The 13620-nt window shown below is 38.3% G+C and overlaps 1 long non-coding RNA gene across 1 annotated transcript in view; it reads left to right on the top strand.

The window, feature by feature from the left end:
* Positions 1-11622, top strand: part of LOC113470616 — a 42817-nt gene extending 31195 nt beyond the window's left edge. The window contains exon 3 of the long non-coding RNA XR_003393602.1: positions 11489-11622. This is a non-coding gene — a long non-coding RNA (uncharacterized LOC113470616). The remainder of the gene's footprint in view (positions 1-11488) is intronic.
* The last annotated feature ends 1998 nt before the right edge of the window (positions 11623-13620 follow it).

Raw genomic sequence — 13620 nt, 5'->3', positions numbered from 1 at the left:
AAAGTCTGATTTTATCCTATCCTGTCCTCCTTCTCCTCTCTTCAATTTCGGGTCAATAAGATCTCAAGCTGAATACAGGCGATATTAGAGAAACTAATATAAACATTCCTAAGATATCCATGTCTAATGTATTATCCAGAGCATGGAAAGTAGAGTTAGGTCATTAGAAATACGGGATCCTGGGAGTGAGAGTGCTAATCTCCAGCATTTTAGTAATGGATATCCCTTATCCCAGATAGATAAAACAGAAAGGATTCTAACTTCTATCCTACCTGCTTTAAATTCTGACATTTACGGTACCTATGTATATCGGCAACGTCCTTTTATTTATGGTCTAGATTTTGCCATTCCTATTATTCAGAGTAGTTGAAAACTGAGTGGGTGTAGAATATTATTTATTTGTTTCTTCTAAGTTCTTTGCCTTTTCCCATGTTCAGATGGGGTCGGCGACTTTCTTCAGTCTCTTAAGCAGTCCTGGGGTGATTGCTTTGGGCTGACATTTGGTTTTGGTTGTACAGTGCCTTCAGGCACACTTCATTTCTCAAGGGTCTAGATTTATCTTGTCCTTATGTCGGCAACGTCCTTTTATTTATGGTCTAGATTTTGCCATTCCTATTATTCAGAGTAGTTGAAAACTGAGTGGGTGTAGAATATTGGGTGTAGAATATTATTTATTTGTTTCTTCTTCTTTTTCTTGGCCTTTTCCCATGTTCAGACGGGGTCGGCGACTTTCTTCAGTCTCTTAAGCAGTCCTGGGGTGATTGCTTTGGCCTGACATTTGGTTTTGGTTGTACAGTGCCTTCAGGCACACTTCATTTCTCAAGGGTCTAATAGATTTATCTTGTCCTTGTGGGACCAATTTAATTTGAAGTTGTATTTTCAGTTCACCCAAAGTCCAGCGGTTTTAAAAATTTGGATTAAAACTTTAGAGCCGTCCTTGAATTATCGAGTGATAAACTTTCACTGATATAGATGGATAATTAGGTATGTATATTTGTCCTAGGGCTTTTAAGACAGATGGACATTTGGGCAAGGGAGCAAAAAAAAACTAATTAGGTAGTATCCAAAAAAAGTTTTTTTAATTAATTTTTTCATCCCCAAACAGAGAAGTCCACCGTATACTTACCTTCTTTAAAAAAATCCTCGAGTGAGGGATACCTTACTCAGGACAAAAATGGCCTTCTGAAAAAGTAGGCAATCATCTTTCAGACATTTGTGGGAGAGCTCTCTCTCTCCCTCTCTCAGGAGGACTTTAAAAAAATCCTCGAGTGAGGGATACCTTACTCAGGACAAAAATGGCCTTCTGAAAAAGTAGGCAATCATCTTTCAGACATTTGTGAGAGAGCTCTCTCTCTCTCCCTCTCTCAGGAGGAGATCTCTGTGACATTTATCCTAAATGTGATTGAGTGAGAACGAGCGAAAACCCCTGTCAAGTCACCGTCACGTTTCAAAGAGAAGCCAACACGAAAATGAACGTTCTTTCCTGACTGACAGTAAAGATAATAATACCTCCAGGAATTTGAAGGCAGACAACACACTGATAATTATACATTTCGCAAAGAACATGTAAACAATGTAAAAATGCGAAAAACCAAGACAATAAAACGAAAGGGGGGGAAATGAAATGAAATGGCCGTTCCTCTCATCTTTCAGCTTTGAATTCAAATAGGTACGAACGAAAAAGAAAGTAAGGGAAGGACAAAAGAAGGGTGGGAAGGACCAGACAGAATAAAGAAACCCCTTAAAGCGACAGAAATAAATGGCACAGAAAATTAACTCACAAAGGAAAAAAAAATCTCATGTCTCCTCACTCCACATTTTTGCTCATTATTCAAAAACATCATCTGCTTTCGCTTTTGTAACTGACCTTTCCAACTTTCTGTGATATTGTCTTTCTGAAAGTTTGGGGAAATGGGGAGAGTTTTGTGCTGTCCTTGAAAGCTCCGTACTCTCACAAAGGAATTTGTTGCTCGACGGGGTGTAAAAGCTACACTAATTATTCAAAATTTTCACAAAGCTCCTGATGTGTAAATTCTGAGACTTTGGTAGTCGTAATTATTTTCGTAGAATTATTAAAGTTTACGTAGACTAGAGGCTAGAGGTATCCCTTTGTAGTAAACTATGCACAGAGTATGAATATAATTTAAACGAGTTTGTAACTTGAATACCTAGTTTCTACGAGATACAATAACTCAGCTAAAAATCCGTCTTTGTCCTGGGTAGGTAAATGGTTTTTCACTCTCTTTATCCTAGTCGACCACACAGACTACACACAGTAGACCCCGTCGATCGACGGGAGGTTAATGATGTGAAACTACGATCGATTGACGGACGTTGACTATGTGTGGATACAGCTTTACAAAGAATTTTCCTCGATTTTCAAGGCGGAATTTTTTCAGTGCACTTTTTCACTCTTCTAACAAGTGTTTCAAATCTTTTCTTCTGCTAACTACGTACAGTCTCCATTATTTTCCACGATATCTCCCTCTTCTACTCCATTTCCTCTGCTTTCTTCATAATTATTCTTCCACCTTCTTCTTCTTCTCCTTCTTCTTCTTCTTCTTCTCCACTCTCTTCTTCTCCTGGTTCTACAATCTTATACCTTATACCTGTCATCTGTCTAAATGGTATGGACAAAATAAATTACTTTGCTCCCCTTAAAGTAGCTGCAGAGTGCTGTTATACTGCTGTTCCACTTTGTAACTCTTTGTATTGAACTTACCTTACAAGAGTAGATACAAGGCAGCTATGTTGTTTGAAGTACGGAGGATTGGTGTCTCCTCAGATCATTTCTTGATCGAGACTACCAGGAGTTCTTCCTCAAAATAAATACGAATCCCAGAAATTCTTCTCTTCTTCGTAATTTTTTACTGACCCTTTAAAAATCCCATCAGAAATTCTCTGTCAGCATAACTGCGGGGGCTAGTGATACAGAAATCTACCTACATAACGAGACCAACATAATACACATGAGGTAACTAAAGTTAACATATTAAAAGAGGGAGAGAGAGAATAGGAGAAAAGTAAAGATACAACATAACAACGTATACAACTCGTACCTACTTCTTTTTTGAGAAAAGATAGAAAGAGCGTGAATGAAGAAGGGAGAATAAGAGATAGAGGTGAGAGGAAGATAGGAAGAAAAAGTTGTACAAATGTCTATAAGAACAAAAGAGAGGGCTTTCTCCTATCCTGTCTTCCTTCTCTCTTCAATTTCGGGACGATAAGACCATAGCAGTTACAGTTCCCTCTGTCAAACCTCTTTACGGAGGAAAATTGATGTTGGTAATATTGTCTTCGATTTATTTTTCTTTCGTTGCTTTTTTTTAATGGTTAATCCTGCAGATATTATGTTTACGGCCCGGTGGCGGTTAGCAACAAAACTTTTACGTGACAAAAATAATAATCCCTCGCCTTCTTCTTCTTCTTTTTTTGTCTTGTCTTTTTCTCCCCTTCCTTCTCTTTCTTCGTTTTCTATATCTCTCTTTCTGTCCAGCTTGCCTCTTTCCCTTATTCTCTCTCTCTCTCCCTCTCTTCCTCCTATCCAAATTCTTTTGATTCTACCCGTTTGTTTGGGTGTCGCCCACCCATAAGAAATAAATATAAAACGTTTCCCAAATTTATCAGAAAAACGGTGTCTTCTTTCTTTTCTATTTTCCTTTCGGTGTTTTAAAAGTGCGGTAAACCGTTTTCAAGTGCATTGTACACTATCATACCCAATTTGAACAATGTGGAGGTGTATGATTGTGTTGTGTGGGTGTGAAGGAAAATGGAGAAATGGAGTAAGAAAAATGGTAAATAGGAATAGAGGATGGGGAAGAGAGAGTTGGGGAGAGAAAGAGAGAAGAGAAAAGAGAAGCGGGTAAAAGAGATAGACAAGGGGCCTTGAGGAGAGAGCAAAAATAGACAGAGAGGTAGAGAAAGAAAGATATAGGTAGATAGGTATACTTAGAGAATAACAAAAAGTGGGGAGGAGGGAGAGAGATAGAAAGAAAGAGGGAGAGAAACAGTGAAAGTGAGTAAGTAAAACAGGAAACTGGAAGATTGAGGTAAATATAAAAAGAGAGAACTAAAGAGAGGATGTGGAGAAACAGTGAGATAAAGGGAGGGAGATAGTTGGGTTAAGTTAGGTTAGGTTGGGTTGGGTTGGGTTGGGTTGGGTTGGGTTGGGTTGGGTTGGGTTGGGTTGGGTTGGGTTGGGTTGGGTTGGGTTGGGTTGGGTTGGGTTGGGTTGGGTTGGGTTGGGTTGGGTTGGGTTGGGTTGGGTTGGGTTGGGTTGGGTTGGGTTGGGTTGGGTTGGGTTGGGTTGGGTTGGGTTGGGTTGGGTTGGGTTGGGTTGGGTTGGGTTGGGTTGGGTTGGGTTGGGTTGGGTTGGGTTGGGTTGGGTTGGGTTGGGTTGGGTTGGGTTGGGTTGGGTTGGGTTGGGTTGGGTTGGGTTGGGTTGGGTTGGGTTGGGTTGGGTTGGGTTGGGTTGGGTTGGGTTGGGTTGGGTTAGGTTAGGTTGGGTTGGGTTGGGTTGGGTTAAGTTAGGTTGGGTTAGGTTAGGTTAGTTTAACCCAACCCAACCTAACTTAACCCAACCCAACCCAACCCAACCTTTCACCTCCACCTCCATTTTCACCTCCACCTCCACTTCCAATAGATTAGGTTAATTCAGGTTAGGTTTAGGTTAGATTAGGTTGGGTTGGGTTACTTCCACCTCCACTTTTGCCTTCACTTTTACCTCCACCTCCACTTTCACCTCCACCTCCATTTTCACCTCCACCTCCACTTCCAATAGATTAGGTTAATTCAGGTTAGGTTTAGGTTAGATTAGGTTGGGTTGGAGAGGGAGAGAGAGAGAATAAGGGAAAGAGGCAAGCTGAAACTGTGAGTGCACTCATTATTGAGTGAAACTTTAAGTGCACTCAAAATTGAGTGAATTTTTGAGTGCATTCAATATTGAGTGAAACTTTGAATGCACTCAAAATTGAGTGAAACTATGAGTGTACTGAATAATAGCTTTAAGTGAATTCCTTGACCTCTCTCCCTCTTTCTCTCGTCCTCTCACCTTTCTTCTTTCCCTTCCTTCTTCCTCTTTTTTTTCCTTTCTCTGTTTGGAGTGACATTCCCACTAACACCTCTAAGTCATCTTAGAAACAACAAAACACAACACCAAGGTCCAAACAAGAGAGAGAGAGGGAAGGAGAAAAACGGAAATTTGAAGATTCAAATTTAGTACGCAACTAGTACTGCAGTACGCAAGTAGTAAACACCGTACCTAGGTATGGAAAATGGGGAACAAATTAATGTAAAATACCTGGAGAGGTGTCTAACTACACCTACCCATATTATTTCAGGTTTTTTAACTCTTACCTCTTACTTTTCCCTCAAAAAAAAAAAAAAAATGCCGGGAAGGGAGGAGAGGGGGAAGTAATATAATTCATGTCAAAAATTTCATATGCACGATAAATTTAATATTTTTGCTTTATTTTTCTCGTTATATTGTATATGTGCTTTGTTAAATATTGTGCTTCATCATCATTCGTGCCACCTACATGAAGCACATAGCAAATATTTACGTCTGGAAAAAAAAACTCTATAAAATCCTGAGGAACGTGAACTATTTCGAGCTTTTTCAAAATTTCTTTAATCAAAATGGCGACCCAACCGTACTTTTCTCGAGCTCCAGCTCCAGCCCTAGGACACTTTTCATCTGAGTACGTCCTAAACCAGGGCTGCAAATTTTGACCAACTTAGGTCCAGGACCAAAGTCTTGAGAACGAACTTTTTTAATGGGAAATCAAATCTTAATGGGTGATTCGAGTATCCGAAAAGAATACAGGAGGTTTGAATAGTCGTAGATGTGTTGCTGCCTACTGTTACATAGAATTCGTGACGTGTTGTTCAAATCCCAGGAGAAACACAAAACATAAACTAGTGGTTCAAAGAGTAGAACTCAGAAAAAAAGGATCTCTACTGACCCTATGGATTGAATATTGAAGATACCTATATTGAAACAAATAATTTCATATAAAGGGAGACTTTCATTTCCACTTTAACCTCCACTTCCGCTTTCGCCTCCACCTCCATTTTCACTTTCACCTCCACCTCCATTTTCACTTTCGTGTCCACCTTAAATTTTACCGCCTCCATCTTATTTCTATCTTGCCTCTCTTTATACCTTCCTCTCTTTCTCTCCCTATCCTTGTTTCTTTCTATCTTCACCTCTCTTTACACTCACTCTCTCTCCTACTTCCTCTTCCTCCCTCCTCTCTCTCCGTCCCTCTCTTCCTCCCTCCCTACTCTTTCAATCTCTCTCTCTCTCTCTCTATTTCTCCCCCGTCCCTCTCTTCCTCCCTCCCTACTCTTTCAATCTCTCTCTCTCTCTCTCTATTTCTCCCTCCTCGCCTTTCCTCCTTTTATTCCCTTTCTTCCATTTCACTTCCTCTCTCCCTCTGTCTTTCTCCCTCTTTCTCTTCCTTCCTAGGACTTTATCCCACGCATTCCATTCAAACTACGTGCTGCAATGTAGATTGTGACAGTGTGACAGTCATGGTTGATGTCTTTAACTTTGTGTTGTCCAGAACAAGATCCGTGCACATCAAGACATTCCCTCCCTGTGAAATTCTTCCCATTTGTGTTGTCCAGAACAAGATCCGTGCACATCAAGACATTCCCTCCCTGTGAAACTAATCCTTCCCTTCTCCTATTTTCATCCCTCATTCTTCCTTTTTCCTTCCTCTCTTTTTTTCTCTCCCTCCCTCTTCCTAATCTTTCCTTTCTCTTCCTGCTACTCTCTCTATTCGTCACTCTTCTTCATTCTTCCCTTTTCTTCCTCTCTTTTTTTATCTATCTCCCTCCCTTTATCTCACTGTTTCTCTACATCCTCTCTTTAGTTCTCTCTTTTTATATTTACCTCAATCTTCCAGTTTTACTTTCTCCCTCCCTTTATCTCACTGTTTCTCTACATCCTCTCTTTAGTTCTCTCTTTTTATATTTACCTCAATCTTCCAGTTTTACTTACTCATTTTCACTGTTAAGTTAATATAGAACATAAAAACAAGCATCATTCAATAGGATAAGGAAAGTCGTGTGATGTTCACACCAGATCTCTCCCGTATTTCCTTTTCCTTTCTAGTCTTTCCCATTCTCCTCTAAATTTGCAGAATCCTTATGTTTCCTTAAGGTTAGAATTTCGTTTATTATACCACACCAGTTGTTTTTCGACCACTACCTAGGTAATTGAAAAATGCATTTTGTCCTGCAATCTCATCAAGATGTATGTTCCTTCGCCTTCTTCTGCTTCTTTCTCTTCTTCTCCTTCTTCTCTTTCTCCTTTTTCTTTCTCTTCTTTTTCTCTTTCTTCTTCTTTTTTCTCTCCTTCATGTTTTTTTTTTTTCAGTCGCTGAGTTCATATCGAGCTTAGTACCACCCGACTGCATAATTATACCTAGGTAATTGAAAAATGCATTTTGTCCTGCAATCTCATCAAGATGTATGTTCCTTCGCCTTCTTCTGCTTCTTTCTCTTCTTCTCATTCTTCTCTTTCTCCTTTTTCTTCCTCTTCTTTTTCTCTTTCTTCTTCTTTCTCTGCTTCATGTTTTTTTTTTCAGTCACTGAGTTCATATCGAGCTTAGTACCACCCGGCTGCATATGTAGGCGCACGGCAGTGCGCCAGGCCAAGTTCCGGCCTGAGCACGCCAGTGTTTATACATACAAGTTAACTAAAGCCATTACGTGCTGCATACAAAGTCCATGCTCCCCACAATAGGAGAGGAAGTAGATCTTGTAAGAACTCGTGGAAGAATAAAACTTAAATTTCTCTCCCATTTATCTAACATAAGAGAGAATATTAAATACCATAAATTAAAAGTTAGCTAGGCAGAGCCGTACTTAACGGTAGGGCCCGGGCTCCTATATGTAGTAATACTTAAACCTAACTTAACCCAACCCAACCTAACTTAACCCAACCCAACCTAACTTAACCCAACCCAACCTAACTCAACCCAACCCAACCTAACCTAACCTAACCCAACCCAACCCAACCTAATCTAACCTAACCCTAACCTGAATTAACCTAACCTAACCTATTGGAAGTGGAGGTGGAGGTGAAAATGGAGGTGGAGGTAAAAGTGGAGATGGAGGTAAAAGTGAAGGCAAAAGTAGAGGTGGAAGTGAAAGTGGAGACGAAAATGGAGGTGGAGGTGAAAGTGGAGGTGAAAAGAGAGGTGGAGGCAAATTGGAGGTGGACGTGAAAGTAAAGGTGGAGATTTAATGGGAAATCAAATCTTAATGGGTGATTCGAGTATCCGAAAAGAATACAGGAGGTTTGAATAGTCGTAGATGTGTTGCTGCCTAACTGTTAGGAATTCGTGACGTGTTGTTCAAATCCCGAGAAAAACACAATAAACTAGTGGTTCAAAGAGTAGAACTCAGAAAAAAAAAGGATCTCTACTGACCCTTTAGATTGAATATTGAACATATATTGAAACAAATAATTTCATATAGGCCCCTAAGGGCTTCATATTTAATTAACAAAATAATTGTATATGTGCTTTGTTAAATATTGTGCTTCATCATCATTCGTGCCACCTACATGAAGCACATAGCAAATATTTACGTCTGGAAAAAATAACTCTATAAAATCCTGAGGAACGTGAACTATTTCGAGCTTTTTCAAAATTTCTTTAATGAAAATGGCGTCATAGCAAGAGAAACTCAATTACTCATTATCATTACAGAAGGATGTATGTACCACTGTACCTACATATTATTTTCCCGAATTTCCTCACTCCAATACCGAGAGAAATGCCGACAAATACCTATCATCCTGTCATACCCTCGAGTCTCGAGCATCACCCAGTATTTTTCATAGCAAGAGAAACTCAATTACTCATTATCATTACAGAAGGATGTATGTACCACTGTACCTACATATTATTTTCCCGAATTTCCTCTCTCCAATACCGAGAGAAATGCAGACAAATACCTATCATCCTGTCATACCCTCGAGTCTCGAGCATCACCCAGTATTTTTTTCAATGCTTTTTAGTTAAAACTTTTAAAGCTCTTATACAAAGATGGGACCAGCTTTCAAGGTCATTAGGGTTCAAGGCCATTATGATAGTGTAATAGATATCTGACTTCGTGCTAACAGTGGAAATTATACTAAAACGCCATTTCTTTAATCGTTACCTACCCCTGTAAAACATTGATTTCGTCCTTTAGTCGCACCCTCAAACTTACCAATGGATTGTTTATTGGTGTTAATGTGTCTGCGGTTAGTAGTAGAAGGGAAATTTTAAATGATTTCTTCTGATAAAAAAGAGCACGAAGTACGAACCCTAAATGTACACTAATAAGTATCATCTACTGTACCCTATAAAACACAATTTGCTTTGGGGACAACATCACTATATTTTAATTATGGGTTATTTTATGGTGTCTGAAGCCGTAAGGATCAAATTTTTATTGAGCTTTAGACATAAAAGAGTGCCGTTTTTGAACGTATGCTGTTTACTTATACTGCCAAAAATCCCCCAAGAGCAGAACCCAACAAAGCCTCCAGAAAAATTATCTATTAAAAACTGAAATAGGTAGGTTAATAGCAAACTACCCTACGGGACGGTATCTAAAATCCTACTCGTTCGATATAATATGTACCGACTACCGACCCATCATTTTCCCCAGACACAGAAATGGGCCACCAGAGAGGGAGAGAGAGAGAATAAGGGAAAGAGGCAAGCTGAAACTGTGAGTGCACTCATTATTGAGTGAAACTTTTAGTGCACTCAAAACTGAGTGAATTTTTGAGTGCATTAATTATTGAGTGAAATTTTGAATGCACTCAAAATTGAGTGAAACTATGAGTGTACTGAATAATAGCTTTAAGTGAATTCCTTGACCTCTCTCCCTCTTTCTCTTTCTCTCGTCCTCTCACCTTTCTTCTTTCCCTTCCTTCTTCCTCTTTTTTTTCCTTTCTCTGTTTGGAGTGACATTCCCACTAACACCTCTAAGTCATCTTAGAAACAACAAAACACAACACCAAGGTCCAAACAAGAGAGAGAGAGGGAAGGAGAGAAACGGAAATTTGAGGATTCAAATTTAGTACGCAACTAGTACTGCAGTACGCAAGTAGTAAACACCGTACCACTCGAGACTGGGTTTAGCCCTTTACCTACAACAGAAAAAAGAAGTTATTTACCTAGTTTAATCGAAATAATTTGAAAGAGTCCGAACATTATCATGTCTACAGTTAAGATTATAGGTAGAAGCAATAATAACGAACTTTTAGAGTTTAATTTCTTCTGGCCTGAATAATCGTAAATGTAGAGCACATGTAAGGCGTGCCCCTGACTCTCATAACTCACCATTTTTCTTCAAACCGTCTTTCCTACTGCACTAGTGCATTTTTATAAAAACTTTTTTTCTGTATTCAGCAAATCCGAAAGTCCCTTGAAAAGATTTATAACCTAGGCAATAATACTTCAGCGAAAGAAACTAACATACCTAAATAATATTATATCAAGCGCAAATCTGCTGAAGCAGAAAGACAATTGCAGATCCAACTAAAGTCAGGACTCAGCACATGTAGATGCAGTTGTATATTTTGCTGATATAATGTACCTATTGTGTGTACTCCCAACTCAATAGAAAACTTACACGAGTTAAGTTTCAAGTTTATTTTAACGAACTTTTAGAGTTTAATTTCTTCTGGCCTGAATAATCGTAAATGTAGAGCACATGTAAGGCGTGCCCCTGACTCTCATAACTCATAACTCACCATTTTTCTTCAAACCGTCTTTCCTACTGCACTAGTGCATTTTTATAAAAACTTTTTTTCTGCATTCAGCAAATCCGAAAGTCCCTTGAAAAGATTTATAACCTAGGCAATATAATACTTCAGCGAAAGAAACTAACATAAATAATTATATCAAGCGCAAATCTGCTGAAGCAGAAAGACAATATTATTGCAGATCCAACTAAAGTCAGCACTCAGCACATGTAGATGCAGTTGTATATTTTGCTGATATAATGTATTGTGTGTACTCCCAACTCAATAGAAAACTTACACGAGTTAAGTTTCAAGTTTATTTTTTAAGAAAATAAACAGTCGAGGAAGAAGGGGAAATAAAACCTAGAGGATATTTTCTAAAAAAGTTTGAACACTGAACTTTGGAAGGAAAAAAAGTTCGATAAATTGGGTTGGGTACGTAGAACGACTTTTGTTTTTTAAGTAAGAAAAGCTGACTGAGAGCTTATTCCTGAAATGAGAAAACACTTTTGAGCTTTGACACCCAACATCCCAACAAGTTGCAAAGTCCTTCAGATTTGTAATTGATACCTAAATAACACCTAGTAGAGCAACAAGTAGTATCAATTTCACATTCAAATATTTGGGACAAACAACTTTCAAATCTTCAGGACTCACTTAGAAAAAGGGTCATAAAGTCATAACTATTTAGATATATTATTTTTCAATTTTCCATCTTTTTCTCTGTTTCAGTGAATCATGAATCAACATTTTCACCATACTCAGACTTTCAAGAGGGTAAGTTATAAGCACCAAACAACCGATATTTTTAATTTTTTACCTTTTTATCAACCCCAATGAGAGAACTACCTAAATCTAAACAGAGTAATATACAGTCTACTAATGCTTCTTTTTACTAGGTAATCACATTTTTATAGGTACCGAGCTGCTTTCAAAACTGTCTTATCTTAAAAAAAAGAAGAAGAAAAAAGTCAAGATTAGTCTACTCTAAAGAATTTGAAGAAATAAAATGCAGAATAATAGTGTACTACTCTTCTTCTCACCAGACTATTTGTAAACTATTTTAGATAAACACCAACTTTTTTAAAGAAAGTACAAAAACTAGCTTTTTTACAAACATGTTACCAAGTTATATCTTGACGTCCCAACAAGCACAGGGATGCTCCCCAAGTTTTTCAAAGTTTCAACTTGGCTAATTGGTGATCTTCTTCTTCTTCTTCTTCTTCTTCTTCTTCTTCTTCTTCTTCTTCTTCTTCTTCTTCTTCTTCTTCTTTTTCTTCTCTGCCTCAGTCTCTTTCCCTCTCACTTTCTCTTTTTTCTGCTTCTCTGTCTCAGTCTCTTTCCCTCTCACATTCTCCTCCTTCTTCTTCTTCTTCTTCTTCTTCTTCTTCTTCATCTTCTCTGTCTGTCTGTCCTCTCATAAAGTGGACTGACCAATTTTCGGATTATTTATTATTTTTGACGATCTTTACGAAAAAAATACATTTGGACAGTTATATTTTTCATGAGAATCATCAATTGTGAAACTACGATATAAAGTTCGGTGTAAAAACTTTTGCTTCATCACTGGAGTATTCGAATTAAATGCACGTCACGCATACCAACATACCATCATGCAGGAAACTTTTCAGATATATCGTGAAAAGAATGTTCAAAATGAAAAGTAGGAAGAATGAAAATTGAAAAGGGAAGGAAAGAATGATGGACTTGGAAAATTAGAATGTGTTACAGAGTGTTCAACTTACAAGGTAGAGGTAAATCTCTTTTGTAAGTCCTGCAAAAGCAATAAATGTTTCCCTCTTACAATATCTGGTCTACAAACTCATGATAAAAGGCAATAAATGGACTTCTGCGTAAGTGGGCTGCACGAAAAAAGTCCAAAATTGGACCACCATAAAGTTAACTCGAGACTGGGTTTAGCCCTTTACCTACAACAGAAAAAAGAAGTTATTTACCTAGTTTAATCGAAATAATTTGAAAGAGTCCGAACATTATCATGTCTACAGTTAAGATTATAGGTAGAAGCAATATGTACTTGTAAGGCACATTATTTAGAAGATTAATCACAAAATCGATGAAAAAATTGCTTAAACCTTGAAACGTACATGTACCTTTCGTTTAATCGAAATAATTTGAAAGAGTCCGAACATTATCATGTCTACAGTTAAGATTATAGGTAGAAGCAATATGTACTTGTAAGGCACATTTAGAAGATTAATCACAAAATCGATGAAAAAATTGCTTAAACCTTGAAACGTACATGTACCTACCTTTCGTCCTAATCCCTACCTCCCGCACCAACGGTCTCAAAGTTGAACTTTTATGCCTTTTTCAACATCCTTTAATAGTCTGGAGCGTGTGTGTTTAATGGGACTTTGAAAGTCAGATTAACTTAATGAGTAGAAGAGTAAAACTTGGTGGAATTCCCTTTTCCTCTCCCTATCTCCTTCTTCTTCTTCTTCTTTTTCTTCTCTGCCTCAGTCTCTTTCCCTCTCACTTTCTCCTTTTTTTTCTTCTCTGTCTCAGTCTCTTTCCCTCTCACATTCTCCTCCTTCTTCTTCTTCTTCTTCTTCTTCATCTTCTCTGTCTGTCTGTCCTCTCATAAAGTGGACTGACTTCTTCTCTGCCTCAGTCTCTTTCCCTCTCACTTTCTCCTTTTTCTTCTTCTCTGTCTCAGTCTCTTTCCCTCTCACATTCTCCTCCTCCTTCTTCTTCTTCTTCTTCTTCTTCTTCTTCTTCTTCTTCTTCTTCTTCTTCTTCTTCTCCTCCTTCTTCTTCTTCTTCATCTTCTCTGTCTGTCTGTCCTCTCATAAAGTGGACTGACCAACTCTCCTTTTTGTCCCTCCTCTCTCTTTCTCCATATC

Source organism: Diaphorina citri, unplaced genomic scaffold (assembly GCF_000475195.1).
Source record: "Diaphorina citri unplaced genomic scaffold, Diaci psyllid genome assembly version 1.1 scaffold1699, whole genome shotgun sequence".
Lineage (NCBI taxonomy): Eukaryota > Metazoa > Arthropoda > Insecta > Hemiptera > Psyllidae > Diaphorina > Diaphorina citri.
The sequence above is the reverse complement of the archived record's forward strand: the minus strand, read 5'-3'. Positions and strand labels throughout refer to the sequence as shown.